The 13,828-nt window shown below is 43.4% G+C and overlaps 1 non-coding gene across 1 annotated transcript; it reads left to right on the top strand.

Moving 5' to 3' along the window:
* Positions 1-2,136: 2,136 nt before the first annotated feature.
* Positions 2,137-2,210, top strand: trnat-agu (transfer RNA threonine (anticodon AGU)). Its single transcript has one exon. It is a non-coding gene; the product is annotated as a tRNA-Thr (tRNA).
* Positions 2,211-13,828: the final 11,618 nt, after the last annotated feature.

Below are 13,828 nucleotides of genomic sequence, written 5' to 3'. Positions count from 1 at the left end.
TCACACAGTTAACATCAAAGTCAGGCTCATTGTCCAATGCGGCAGGAAACCGCAAAAAAGGAGGATGGAAATGAAGCAAGGCGGGATGAAAGTGAGAAAGGAGGAAGGAGCCCTCGATTCCACCTTCTGTCCATTAGAGCTGGGTGAAATATTAGGTTGAGAAAGTGGGAGAATTTTACCAAACAGTGAGAGAAAATATTGTCTAAGTTGGGGAGTAACATTTTCAGGCTATGTACCTTCCAACTGGATTAATAGCCCTGAGACTTTAACCTCTCACCAACCGCAATCTAACATTATAATCCAAAAGGAGTCATCCAAAAATCCCTTTTATTTCAGTATTTCTGATCCAAACCTTAGAAACCACCTTTAATAAAGTCCCTTTACCACATGTCCTGCCCGGGCTCCCAGATTGAGAATGTGGAAAATGTGGAGCAGGCTTCTGGAAGCAAACAGATTTGCATATTGACCTCACAGCTTCGGCACTTCTGGGACTGAATTGCTGCTTTAAAGAATAAAATTGCCGTTTTCTTCCGATATGCTGAACACAGGCTGATTTTCCGGCGGTTATTATTTGAAGACTTGTGGAATGTCTCCTGCCGAGGAAAGTGGTTCTATTAAAATGTTGGAGGAGATCCAGGATTTGAAACCGGGACCTCTTGTATTTTAATTGATGTGAATTCCCAAAAAGTGAATCACACTCCTAGAGAAAAGAGCCGCTAACTCTGCATAGCGTCTTTAATCTCGGCAATGATAATTTTGCATACATAAAGCAGATATTTTAGATAAGAGACAGCGATACATATCCTATATTGCTCACATGCATCAATGTGTGCAACTGACATTAAATGGGTTTAAATACAGTGGGGGGATTTAAAGTAGATTCGGGGCCAATAGTTTCCAAGTTGATCTTTCCTGTGTCTCTCATGCCTCTCTCCCCCATTCCTCCCACAGGCTGCCGGTTTCTAAACCTTGTTTTAATCTGCTGCTTGCTGGGCCAGTGCATTCCACAGTCTCACAACCCTTTTTACAAATACCCTTTCAGTGCTTGACTTCTCTCTTTATCAGTTATGAATCACCTTGAGGTGCAATGGTGGCGTTTGTGAGGTTAGATTAAAAGGCAGCCTATTGGAAACACGTTGGGGTCACAGTTTCTTTTGCACAGAATTGAAACTGAATCTTTCAAGATGGAATATTATATTTGCTGCATCAGAATAAACAATATCTTGTTATAACTGTTGGCTTATTAGTTCCCCAGTGTCTGAGGATGAATTGTCTGATCCCCTCATTTATTTCATACTAGCTGGGGGGGCCCGGTGTTGCCAGGGCTTTTTTGGGCCTGGTCGATGTCTGGGCAGGGAGCCTGGGACTGGATTTTGGCTGTCGGCAGTTGGAGAAGCCTAGGCCCCGGGGCCTCGGGTATTTTCCACTGTTTTTTAAACTAAACATTTCTAGCTTTTAATACCTTCAAAGATGAAAGTTAAAGTACTTCTAAAATATTTTTGGTAAAACTTATTTTTTTTGAAAAATGTACTGACCTCGATTACCATATTTTTAGCTTCAGGCCCGGCTGATGTGTAATGGCTGCCACATCCCTGAGGTGAGAATGATTAGTCCCGCCCACACACGCACTGATTGGTCAACGATCAGGTGACTGAACTGTAGGATTGGTCAATCATCACGTCAAAGAATTGGTCAACCTTCACGTCACTCAATACTAATGAGTGGATAATGAGTGGAATTTTGAAGCTTTTTGAAGAGTTTTTGCATACTGCCTGAAGAATTTCAAAAAAGTAAATACGCTTATGATGTTTCGAAAATCAGAAGCTTTCTTTTGATGTAACACATGTGTAGGTAGGCTCTATAACTTTTGATTGTATAGCCGGACAGACAGAAAGACAGACAGAAAGACAGACCGTTTTATATATATAGATAAGACACAAACATAGGGTAATCATTCAGAATCACCTCACAGGTTGACACTGAGATAAATTAAGCAGGAGATACAGACAGCAATGGGACACATGACGGAATGGACAAGAGAGCTGGAGAAATAAGAAACGGCCTGAGAGTCCAGAAGACGGTGACCGGAAGCTGATAGCTATCAGTGAGTGGAGGCGAAAAGTTGCGTCAGTAGTCGGCCCCATGGCTTAGCTGGTCAAAGCGTTTGTCTAGTAAACAGGAAGTCCTGGGTTCGCTTCCCAGTGGGGCCTTTTTTTAATGAATTTCCAGGGGTGAATTTCTTCTCGTGTGAAAAGGCTAAAATTATTTTAAATGAAACTGTGCCTGCACCAGTTCCCATTTTGGATGAAGGCTCCAGTCGCTGCGAGGCATGGGTCGAATTTCACCGCTTCTGAATTTCTGGCGGTGCTGATTTTGGACTCTTCACCAAAAATCCATCTTTCCTAGGCAGTGCTATGCATTACTTTGTTGTGGTCAGAGGAGCGCTCCAGTTGATGATGTGTGGCGCCGTGCTCGTATAGTGATTAATGCTCTGCGTTTTGGCCGCAGCATCTTCGGTTCGAAATCGAAACATAACGCAGATTTTTCTTCCTTCCACAATCAATAGCCCTCCTTTACTTCCCCCCTTCAATTTCATTGTAGTTTTCCTGCAGTATTACCTTAATCTTAAGTACCTTGAAGTAAGTTTAATTTTTTAAGGGTTTTTTAAGCTCTTGGGCAGATTAAACCGGAAGTAGAATCTGGGTAGAAAAGGGGAGGGGCTAGAGAAGTGCACGGAGTGCTTTGTGCATTGAGTGGTGCTGGAGTTTTGCTAAGTTGGAGAAGAATCATTTAAGTGTATTTTGGGAATTTTAGTGTGTTAAGAATTCAATTATTTGAAATAAGTTTAATTTTTTAAGGGTTTTTTAAACTCTTGGGCAGTTTAAACCGGAAGTAGAATCTGGGTATAAAAGGGGAGGGGCTAGTGCAGTGCACGGAGTGCTTTGTGCATTGAGTGGTGCTGGAGTTTTGCTAAGTGGGAGAGTTTGGATAAGTGGGAGGTGAGTGTGTTTTTTGCTCTGTTTTGTTCCCCACTCCCAGGCTTGGACAGCACTGCGGAGGCAGAGCAGCGAGACGAGTCAACCAAACAGGCCCCACAGACAGTATTGAAGGAGGAGGTTGGTGATCAGCTGGTTGGTTGGTTTTCTTCCTTCTCTTTTCTTTCATACCTTTAAGTTGGTAAGCACTTTGAATAGTGGTGTGACATTATCATCTATATCCGGGCAGGGTCTTCATAACTAATAATAAGAAATTTAATTATTTATATAGAATGCAGCAGGTGATGTGTTAGTGTTGCGAGATGTGGGAGCTGGTGAACCCCATTGAGGCTCACGGTGATTACATCTGTGACAAGTGTTTGCTGCTAGAGGAACTCAAGTTCCATGTTACGGAGCTTGAGACCGAGCTTCAGACACTGCGACACATCAGGGAGGGGGAGAAGTTCCTGGACTCTATGTTTCAGGAGATGGTCACACCTATGAAGTTAATTACTGCAGATGTAGTCCGTGGTCAGGAACAGGACGGTGTGACTATGAGTGAAGAAGATACAGGGATCCAGGATGTAGTGTTGAAGGAGACGCAGCCCTTGTTCTTGTCCAGCAGGATCGAGGTTCTTACTCCCTGTGAGGGCGGGAGCGGGGACTGCAGGGTGGATGAGCAACCTGGCCACAGCACCGTGGTACAGGGGGCCATTCAAGTGGAGGGAGTAAAAAGAAATGTTGTAGTGGTAGGGGATAGTATTATTAGGGGGATAGATAGCGTTCTCTGCAGCCGAGAGCGGGAGTCCTGAAGGCTGTGTTGCCTGCCCGGTGCCAGGATTAAGGACATCTCTTCTGGGCTGGAAAGACACTTGGAGTGGGAGGGGGAGGATCCAGTTGTCATGGTCCATGTTGTTACAAACGACGCAGATAGGACAAGGAAGACGGTTCTGTTAAAGGAGTATGAGCAGCTAGGGGTCAAATTAAAAAACAGAACCTCAAGGGTAATAATCTCTGGGTTATTACCTAAGCCACGAGCGAATATGGCTAGGATAAATAAAATTAAAGAGTTAAATGCGTGGCTCAAGGACTGGTGTGGGAGAAATGGGTTTTGCTTCTTGGGACACTGGCACCAATACTGGGACAGGAGGGAGCTGTTCCGTTGGGATGGACTCCACTTGGCCAGTGCTGGGACTAGAGTCCTGGCGAATCATATAAATACGGCCGTAGAGAGGGCTTTAAACTAATTAGTGGGGGGGAGGTTTCTAGAGAGCAAATAATAGAACTGACAACAGAGAAGGTCATAGACTTAGGAAGCAGTGGGGGAATTAAAAAACAGAATGTGTCAGGAAGGGACAGAAGGTATGGAGTAAAAAGTAAAGTACTAAAAAGGGAAAAAACAGGAACAAAGTGTTACAAAACATATTTGAAAGTTCTTTATCTGAATGCACGTAGCATTCATAACAAAATGAATGAGTTAACGGCACAAATAACGACATATGGGTATGATCTTGTGGCCATTACAGAAACATGGCTGCAGGGTGACCATGACTGGGAATTAAACATACCAGGTTATTTGACAATCAGGAAGGACAGGCAGGAAGGGAGAGGAGGTGGGGTGGCTATGTTAATAAAGGAAGGAATCACTATAATACAGAGAAATGATATTGGGTCAAAGGAGCAGGATAGTGAAACAGTTTGGTCGGAGATAAGGAATAATAAGGGGAAAAAACACCAGTTGGTGTAGTCTATAGGCCTCCGAACAGTTGCAACTCTGTTGGACGGAGTATTAATCAGGAAATAGTTGAGGCTTGTAATAAGGGAACAGCTATAATTATGGGGGATTTTAATTATCATATTAACCGGACAAATCAAATGTGGCAGAGCAGCCTTGAGGATGAGTTCATTGAGTGTATTAGGGATGAGTTTCTTGAGCAGTATGTAACTGAACCGACCAGGGGGCAAGCAACCTTAGATTTGGTCCTGTGTAATGAGACAGGATTAATTAAAAATGTCCTAGTAAAGGATCCCCTTGGAATGAGTGACCATAACATGGTTGAGTTCCATATTCAATTAGAGGGTGAGAAGTTTGGTTCTCAAACAAGCATGCTGAGCTTGAATAAAGGAGACTATAAAGGTATGAGAGCGGAGTTGATTAGAGTGGACTGGGAAAATAGATTAAAGGATAAGACGGTACATGATTAGTGGTGTACATTTAAGGAGTTATTTTACAAATTCCAAAAAAAATATATTCCACTGAGGAAAAAAGGGTGTAAAAGAAAAAATAGCCATCCGTGGCTAAGTAAAGTAATTAAGGATAGTATCCGACTAAAAACAAGAGCATATAAGGTAGCCAAATCTAGTGGGAGGATGGAAGATTGGGAAGCCTTTAAAAGACAGCAAAAAATAACTAAAAGATTGATTAAGAAAGGGAAGATAGATTATGAAAGTAAATTAGCAAAAAATATAAAAACAGACAGTAACAGTTTCTATAGTTGCATAAAAAGAAAAAGGGTGGCTAAAGTAAATGTTGGTCCCTTAGAGGATCAGACAGGGAAATTAATGGTGGGAAACATGGAGATGGCAAAAACACTGAACAATTATTTTGTATCAGTCCTTACAGTAGAGGACACTAAGAATATCCCAACACTGGAAAAACAGGGGGCTCTAGGGGGGGAGGAACTAAATACGATTAAAATCACTAAGGAAGTGGTACTTGGTAAAATAATAGGACTCAAGACGGATAAATCCCCTGGACCTGATGGCTTGCAACCTAGGGTCTTGAGGGAAGTAGCGGTAGGGATTGTGGATGCATTGGTAATAATTTTCCAAAACTCACTGGACTCAGCAAAGGTCCCGGCAGATTGGAAACTGCTAATGTAACACCCTTATTTAAAAAGGGTAGTCGGCAGAAGGCTGGGAACTATAGACCTGTTAGCCTAACATCTGTGGTTGGTAAAATGTTAGAGTCCATTATTAAGGAGACAGTAACGGGACATTTGGATAAACATAATTTAATAGGACAAACTCAGCATGGTTTCATGAAGGGGAAGTCATGTTTGACAAATTTGCTGGAGTTTTTTGAGGAAGTAACATACAGTGTGGATAAAGGGGAACAGTGGACGTAGTGTATTTAGACATCCAAAAGGCATTTGACAAGGTGCCACACAAAAGATTATTGCTCAAGATAAAAAATCACGGGATTGGGGTAATATTCTGGCGTGGGTGGAGGATTGGCTCTCTAACAGAAAGCAGAGAGTTGGGATAAATGGTTCATTCTCAGATTGGCAACCAGTATCTAGTGGTGTTCCTCAGGGGTCAGTGCTGGGTCCCCAACTCTTTACAATCTATATTAACGATTTGGAGGAGGGGACCGAGTGTAACATATCAACGTTTATGATACAAAGATGGGACGGAAAGTAGTGAGTGAGGAGGACATAAAAAACCTGCAAAGGGACATAGACAGGCTAAGTCAGTGGGCAGAGATTTGGCAGATGGAATACAATACTGGAAAGTGTGGGGTTATGAACTTTGGCAGGAAAAATCATAGAGCAAGTTATTATCTTAATGGCAAGAAACTGGAAAGTACTGTAGTAGAAAGGGATCTGGGGGTCCTGGTGCAAGAAACTCAAAAAGTTAGTATGCAGGTGCAGCAAGTGATCAAGAAGGCCAATGGAATGTTGGCTTTTATTGCTAGGGGGATGGAATAAAAAACAGGGAGGTATTGCTGCAGTTGTACAAAGTATTGGCGAGACCGCACCTGGAATACTGCATACAGTTTTGGTGTCCATACTTAAGAAAAGACATACTTGCTCTCGAGTCAGTGCAAAGAATGTTCACTCGGTTAATCCCGGGGATGAGGGGGTGGTCATATGAGGAGAGGTTGAGTAGATTGGGGCTCTACTCATTGGAGTTCAGAAGAATGAGAGGCGATCTTATTGAATCATATAAGATTGTGAGGGGGCTTGATTGGTTGGATGCGGTGAGGATGTTCCCAATGAAGGGTGAAACTAGAACTAGGGGGCATAATCTTAGAATAAGGGGATGCTCGTTCAAAACTGAGATGAGGAGAAACTTCTTCACTCAGAGGGTGGTAGGTTTGTGGAATTTGCTGCCCCAGAAAGCTGTGTAAGCTACATCATTAAATAAATTTAAAACAGAAATAGATAGTTTCCTAGAAGTAAAGGGAATTAAGGGTTACGGGGAGCGGGCAGGAAATTGGACATGAGTCTAGGTTCGGAATGGTCATGGCCCTGTGGGTAGTGGAGTGGGCCCAGGGGCCGTGTAGCCTGGTTCTGCTCCTACTGTGTTCTAATTCTGTGTTAGATTTCAGGAGATGGTTATATTCCTGTTCCTGGCTGGGGTGGAGATCGCCTTTACAGAAGGTAAGTACTGTAGAAAATATAGGGACAGAGTGATCTCCTGGAAGAATTTCGATCGCCTAGATGGGTCGGAGAGGAATTTCCCAGATTTTATTCTCCCAATTTGGCCATTGGGTCTTTATCTGGTTTTTCGCCTCTCCCAGGAGATCACATGGGTTCGGGTGGATGCAGAGTGATAGAAGATTTGAGGTTAGGATCAGTTCAGCCATGATCTTAATGAATGGTGGAGCAGGCTCGAGGGGCCGATTGGCCGACTCCTGCTCCTATTTCTTATGTTCTTATGTTAATCCAACATTCACTTTCAGCCACTTAAACCGTTAACTGTGCTCTGCTACCACCGCTCTTGCTGGGCCACATGTCCCATACGCCCCAATCTGAGTTGGTGCTTTGAAGCCAGTCGATACATTTAGACCTGCGGGACCTCTCGACAGGCAAGCTCTGCGAAAGCAGCCCGATTTTACAGGAAAATTCCTTGGCAAATGAAGCTTTAAACTTTTCAAACAAATCGTTTTATTAACATAATAATACAAGTTTTACAGAGAGAGACCTGTACAACCTCAGTGGTGCAACTCAAGACTCAGAATGGTCAATTCTTCTGCTTCGGGAGGGGGGAGATGAATTATGTGTTGGTGTCCTCCTTGTTGTTTTTCTGGTCAGTCTTCCAGATCTCCACTCCGTTTGTCTGTCTCCTGGCCTGTCACCTGGAATGTGTTCTGCTTTTCACTTTAGAATGGCTGCTCTTGTACCATTGCTGCTGACAGAAACAAGCCTTCCAGTGACTTTCCATTCTCTCTCTCCCATGGTTACACAGACTGATGCTACCGGGCAGCACCGAGTGTTTGCGAAGGTTCCTCAGAGACTATCGAGGCCTCCTTATCTGGAGCTTCCAGACAATCTGTAGAACACTTTTGGAATTCGGTCAGCAAACCTTCTTGAAGTAAGTGATCCAGGTCTCTCGGCAGTCCTTTAGTTTCTTAAAACCGGCATTGAAAATTCCAAAATTCTCCCAGAGGGAGCAGATTGAAGAAAATAAATTATTTGAAGTAATTTATTACAATAATGAGAGAACCCGCTGCGAGCAGGGCTCGAGCCTGTACAGGGAAACGCCATTGGATTTCAAGTCCAACGCCTTCACCACTCGGCCACTGCAGCCGCGAAAATAGCTACCCAAAAAATTAAATTCTCAAATCGCTGACCCTGTTTATTATTGGCGATGATGGTTTCATGATATTTAATTTGCTGCAAATTCAGCAAGTCCAGAAGAATCGCAGCGATCATTACAATAAAAGAAAACTTCCGATATTTAACGGTATGTAAGATGTTGAGAACAGTGTGGAATATTCTGCAGGGTAATGAAAATAAACAGCAGGAACTTCGTGTTCTGCTCCCACATGACACAGATCAGCCACAGCCTCTGCTCCCTGCCCGCCAGCTGCAGAAACCTTGTCTCCAGATTACAAACTGATTCTAGGTCGGAGATAAATATTCATGATAGAGCCTAAACACAGCGGGTGGGACCAAATAATAAAGCAGTTATTTTAGACCAGAGACAGCGGTAAATGTCCTATATTGCTCACATGCATCGATGTGTGAATCTGATATTAAATGGTTTTAAATACAGTGAGGGGATTTAAAGTAGATTCGGGGCCAATAGTTCCCAAGTTGATCTTTCCTGTGTCTCTCTTGCCTCTCTCCCCCCTTCCTCCCACAGGCTGCCGGTTTTTTAACCTTGTTTTAAATCTGCTGCTTGCCCACAGTGCATTCCACAGTCTCACAACCCTTTCTACAAATACCGTTTCACTGCTTGACTTCTCTGTGTATTAGTTATGAATCACCTTGCGGTGAAATGGTGGCGTCTGTGACGTCAAATTAAAAAGTGGCCTATTGGAATCACGTTGGGATTGCAATTTATTTTGCACAGGATTGAACCTATATCATGCAAGATGGAATATTTTAATTGCAGCATCACAATAATCTAAATCTTGTTATCAATGTTGGCTCATTCGTTCCCCAGTGTCAGAGGAAGAATTGTCTGACCCCTCATTTATTTCATGTAAAACATAAACACAGATATTCATTTAGAATCAACTCAGAGATTGAAACTGAGATAAACACAGTGAGATACAGACAGCATCGGGACGCTTGGCAGAATAGACAGGAGAGATGGCTCGATACAAAACGGCCTCAGCCTCCAACAGGCTGTGACATGTGACTGATAGATACCAGTGAGAGGCGACGGCATAGCTGAGGCGCGATTTGGCTCCGTGGCTTAGCTGGTTAAAGCGCCTGTTCAGTCAACAGGCGATCCTGGGTTTGACTCCCAGCGGGGCCTTTTGTCCTAATGAATCTCCAGGGGTGAGTTTACTCTGTTGTGAAAGGGCTACAACCCTTTTAAATGTAACTGCGGCTCCACAAGTTCCCATTATGGTTTATGGCTCCATTTGCTGCGGGTCGTGGGTCTAATTCCACCGCTGTCAAAATTTCTTGTGGTGCTGATATTGACATCCTCCCCAAAAATCAAACTTTTCTAAGCAGTGCCGTGCGTGATTTTGCTGTGGTTAGGGCAGTGCTGGAGTAGCTGGTGTATGACGCTGGGATCATATACTGGTCAGTACTCTGCTCTGTGGCCGCAGCAAATTTGGTTCGAATCCGAATCACGGCATAGCTCGCTTTATAACTTCTGTTTTCTGTGGCACCTGCTGATAGAACACAGCGAAAAATCAATCTTCACTACATCAAACAGTATTCTTTTATTGATGGTGAACACCTATTTACTCCTTCAAACCCCGTGCTCTCACATGCCTGAGCTTGATGCTCCATAATTCAGACACGCCTCTTCTCCCAGCTTTTTCTTCCGTCCACAATCTATAGCCCTCCTTTACTTTCCTCCTTCCGTTTCTTTGTCACTTTCCTGCGGCATTACCTTAATCTAACATTCACTTTCACCCACTTACACCATTACGTTTGCTCTGCTACCACCGCGATTCCTGGGGCACATGTCCCATTCGCAGCAATCTGAATTAATGCTTTAAAACCAATCGATACATTTAGACCTGCGGGACCGCTCGACAGACAAGCATTTCGAAAGCAGGGCTGGCCTTTGGCAGCAAAATAACAGGTTTGCACGAGAAATGTTCTTGGCCTAATGGATAAGGTGTCTGACGTTGTTGCTAATCGTAATCAGAATTGCTGTCAGTCGCGGATCATTCTATATCTGTTTAAAACGGGTTTGCTCACCTTCTTGCTTTGGTGTTTCAAAGCTGTGAGTAGTCCCGGGTTCAAATCCCGGACGAACCCCGCTAGGTTTTAGTCAAATCTCAGCTTCTTATAGCCGATAGACATTGCAGAAAACTTAAATACTTTCCATTAAAAACATGAGATTTCGTGTCATTTTGCCCATATATTTCGAAATCATATAGCTTCACTGAAGCAACTGAAAACCCAACAACTGAGAAAAGTTAAAGGCTCCCAGGTGTATTCTGCTCGGTGTCTCATTGCACGTCTTGCATCCGTGTTCAATTCCGGCCAATGCAGGAACTTTACATTTTGCTTTCTGCACCCATGAGCTCGCCTGAATTGGGATAAACTTACATTCAGTGTCAATCTTCTGAAACACCCACTTCCCTGAATATTAGTCAGTCCTGCTTCCTCTAGCGCTGAAAGGATGTGAGAAGCTGGCTTGTGAATTGGTCCTATGGGTGCCAAATTCAAACTGTACAGGGTTCTGTACTGACCGGGAGTCAAACCGGCATGACCAGCCTGCCTGGTCTGATTAAAAGGGGTGCACACCCCTTCTTTCGATCAGGCACATTACTGCCTTCTTGAATTAATGGAATGCCTTTTGCTTGCAGCAGCTGATTCTACATTTTCAGCATTGTCGATTTGGGTGCCCGGGCAGGACAAACGGTAAAGGGCCCTTTCTTGAGGAGTATTTCTGTATGGATGCAAAAAGCAGGAAATAGAATGGCTGAGTTGTTGCAGACGGAAGACAAGAGGTTAAGACGATAGAATGTTAATCCATTGTTCTTATTTATTGTGTTGAATGTTTGATGCTGATAAACCCTCCCAGCATTTGACTGAATCTTCCGTAAAATTAGCTTTAATTCTAATCTCGGCCAAACCAGTGGTCTCGGCCCCTTCATTGTTCATATCTTGTTAAAATTAACACGGACCATTGGAATTCTCCACCTTCTCGAATGAAGGTGAAACAGAGATCACGAATCAGAGAGAGGTCTTTCTTCCTTCTTCCTTCAGTTCGTACGGCTGGAGTGAAATGACGGAGACAAAAAAAGATGACATCCAAACAGAAACAATGTGCACGAAAGTCCTCTTCACCGCAAGTCCTGCCCGTTACACTCGGATCCACAACGTTGAAAATGTACAGTCAGCTTCTGCGAACAATAGGAATCCAGATATTTCCGTTACATGAGGTCAGTGATTGTTAGAAATGGTCAGGTGTAAAACAGGTCCGATCCAGGCTGGAACCCAGTGTGCAAACCAACCGCGGAAGGCTGGAAATTACAATTCTCTGATAACATTATAATACACATTAAAGTTATAGACCTTATCCATTATGTGATGTGGTTATTATTAGCTGATTTCTTATTGTTCTAGAAATGCCACTGAATTAACTGGCTGGCGGAATCGCTTAAACTCCACGTGATTGGCTCGGCTCATCCATGGGCCGAGTGGTGAGTGGTGCAATCAAATTCTGCAACTGTATCATTAATATTATTCAAGTAAGGGAAACTGCCCCCTACACTTCCTGTCATACAAGTGGCCCCAGTCCCATTCCACTTTCATGATGCTTAATCCCCTCTGAGCTGGACTGACGAACCATTTTCAAGAAGGAGGCTCATCGTCTGCTCAGCAGAAAATTCAATCTGCTGGACGTCCAGCTCTGCCAGACTGCATGTTCTTTCAGACAGCTTTCCAACTGGACACAGGCATCCAACTGCCGTGCGAGCATTGCTGACTAGTTCAAGTCAACAATATTAGACACTCTTTACAAAACTAGTTTTGAATCAACGACTTGTATTGTCAAATAAGATACTGCAAAATTAAAAGCTCAACATTGTCGTCTGAATCTGCATCCTCATATAATACACTCTAGAATAGTCAACTGTATTGAAAATGTTGCGTTATTTTACTGTGACAGTGAATAATCATTTGAGTGAAGACATTGGCCACGAAGTTCCACCATTTCGTGTCCTATATGCGTGGCTGGAGAGATGGTGCAGGGGTGAGGGCTTTAGATTCCTGAGGCATTGGGACCATTTCTGGGGATGGTGGAACCTGTACAAGCTGAACGGGATACACTTCAAGAGAGCCAGGACCAATATTCTCGTGGAGAGGTTTGCTAGTGCTGTTGGGGAGTATTTAATCTAGATTGGCAGGGGGATGGGCTCCAGAATATAGGAGTAGAAATGTGAATAAGCTGCATAAAAGAGTGAGATTGTTGGATACTACTAGAGAAGAAAGTAGTACTAGAGGCGGAACTAGTACAATATTAGATAGGAGCAGACTAATAAAGACTACGAAAAATTCAAAAATGGGTTTAGAATGCATGCACGTAAAAGCACAAATTCTACTGAATAATGTTGGTGAGTACAAGCACAATTAGCCATGTGGCAATATGATGTTGCGGCAATAAGCGAAACGCGGCTTAAAAACGGTAAGGACTCGGCATTTAATGTGTAAGGGTACAAGGTGTTCAGAAAATATATGGAAGGGAAAATGGTAGGTGGAGTGGCAGTGCTGATTAAGTGTTATAGTGTTGGACAAGTAAAATGTTCTCGAGGGGGCAAGGACAGAATGCATTTGGTTACAGTTGAGGAACAAAAAGGGTGTGATCACAGTATTGGGGTATTCTACAGGCCCCCAAATAGTGGGAGGGAGGTAGAGGAGCAAATCTGCAGGGAAATCGCAGAGATATGCAAGAGATATAGATTGTTGATATTGGGGGACTTCATATCCCAAATATCGATTGGGATAATGCTAGAGTTAAGGGAAAGGAGGAGGAGGAATTTCTGAAATGTGTTAAGGAGAATTTTCTTGAACAGTATGTTCTTGGCCCAAGTAGGAAGGAGGCATTGCTGGATCTGATGCTGGAGAATGAGGTGTGCCAGGTCGACCAAGTGCCTGTGGGAGAATACTTGCGTACGAGTGATCATCATATCATGAGAGTTAGATTAACAATGGAGAGGAGCAAGGAACATTCTAGAGTGGAACTTCTAAACTTGAATAGGGCTAACTTCAATGGGAAGCGAAAGGATCCAGCCAGATTAAAATGGCACCAAAGGATGACAGGAAAAACAGTAAAGGAACAATTGGTGATCTTTAAGGAGGAGATGTTCCAAATACAGGCTAGATACATTCCAACACGAGGGGTGTGTAAGGGAACCAAAGCAAGGGCTCCTTGGATGACGAGGGAGATAGAGAAGATGATGAAACAAAAAAGAGAATGTATGA

The sequence above is a fragment of the Somniosus microcephalus genome, unplaced genomic scaffold, assembly GCF_052327205.1.
Source record: "Somniosus microcephalus isolate GS21.2 unplaced genomic scaffold, FLI_Smic_1.0 unresolved_chr1, whole genome shotgun sequence".
Taxonomy (NCBI): domain Eukaryota; kingdom Metazoa; phylum Chordata; class Chondrichthyes; order Squaliformes; family Somniosidae; genus Somniosus; species Somniosus microcephalus.
The sequence above is the reverse complement of the archived record's forward strand: the minus strand, read 5'-3'. Positions and strand labels throughout refer to the sequence as shown.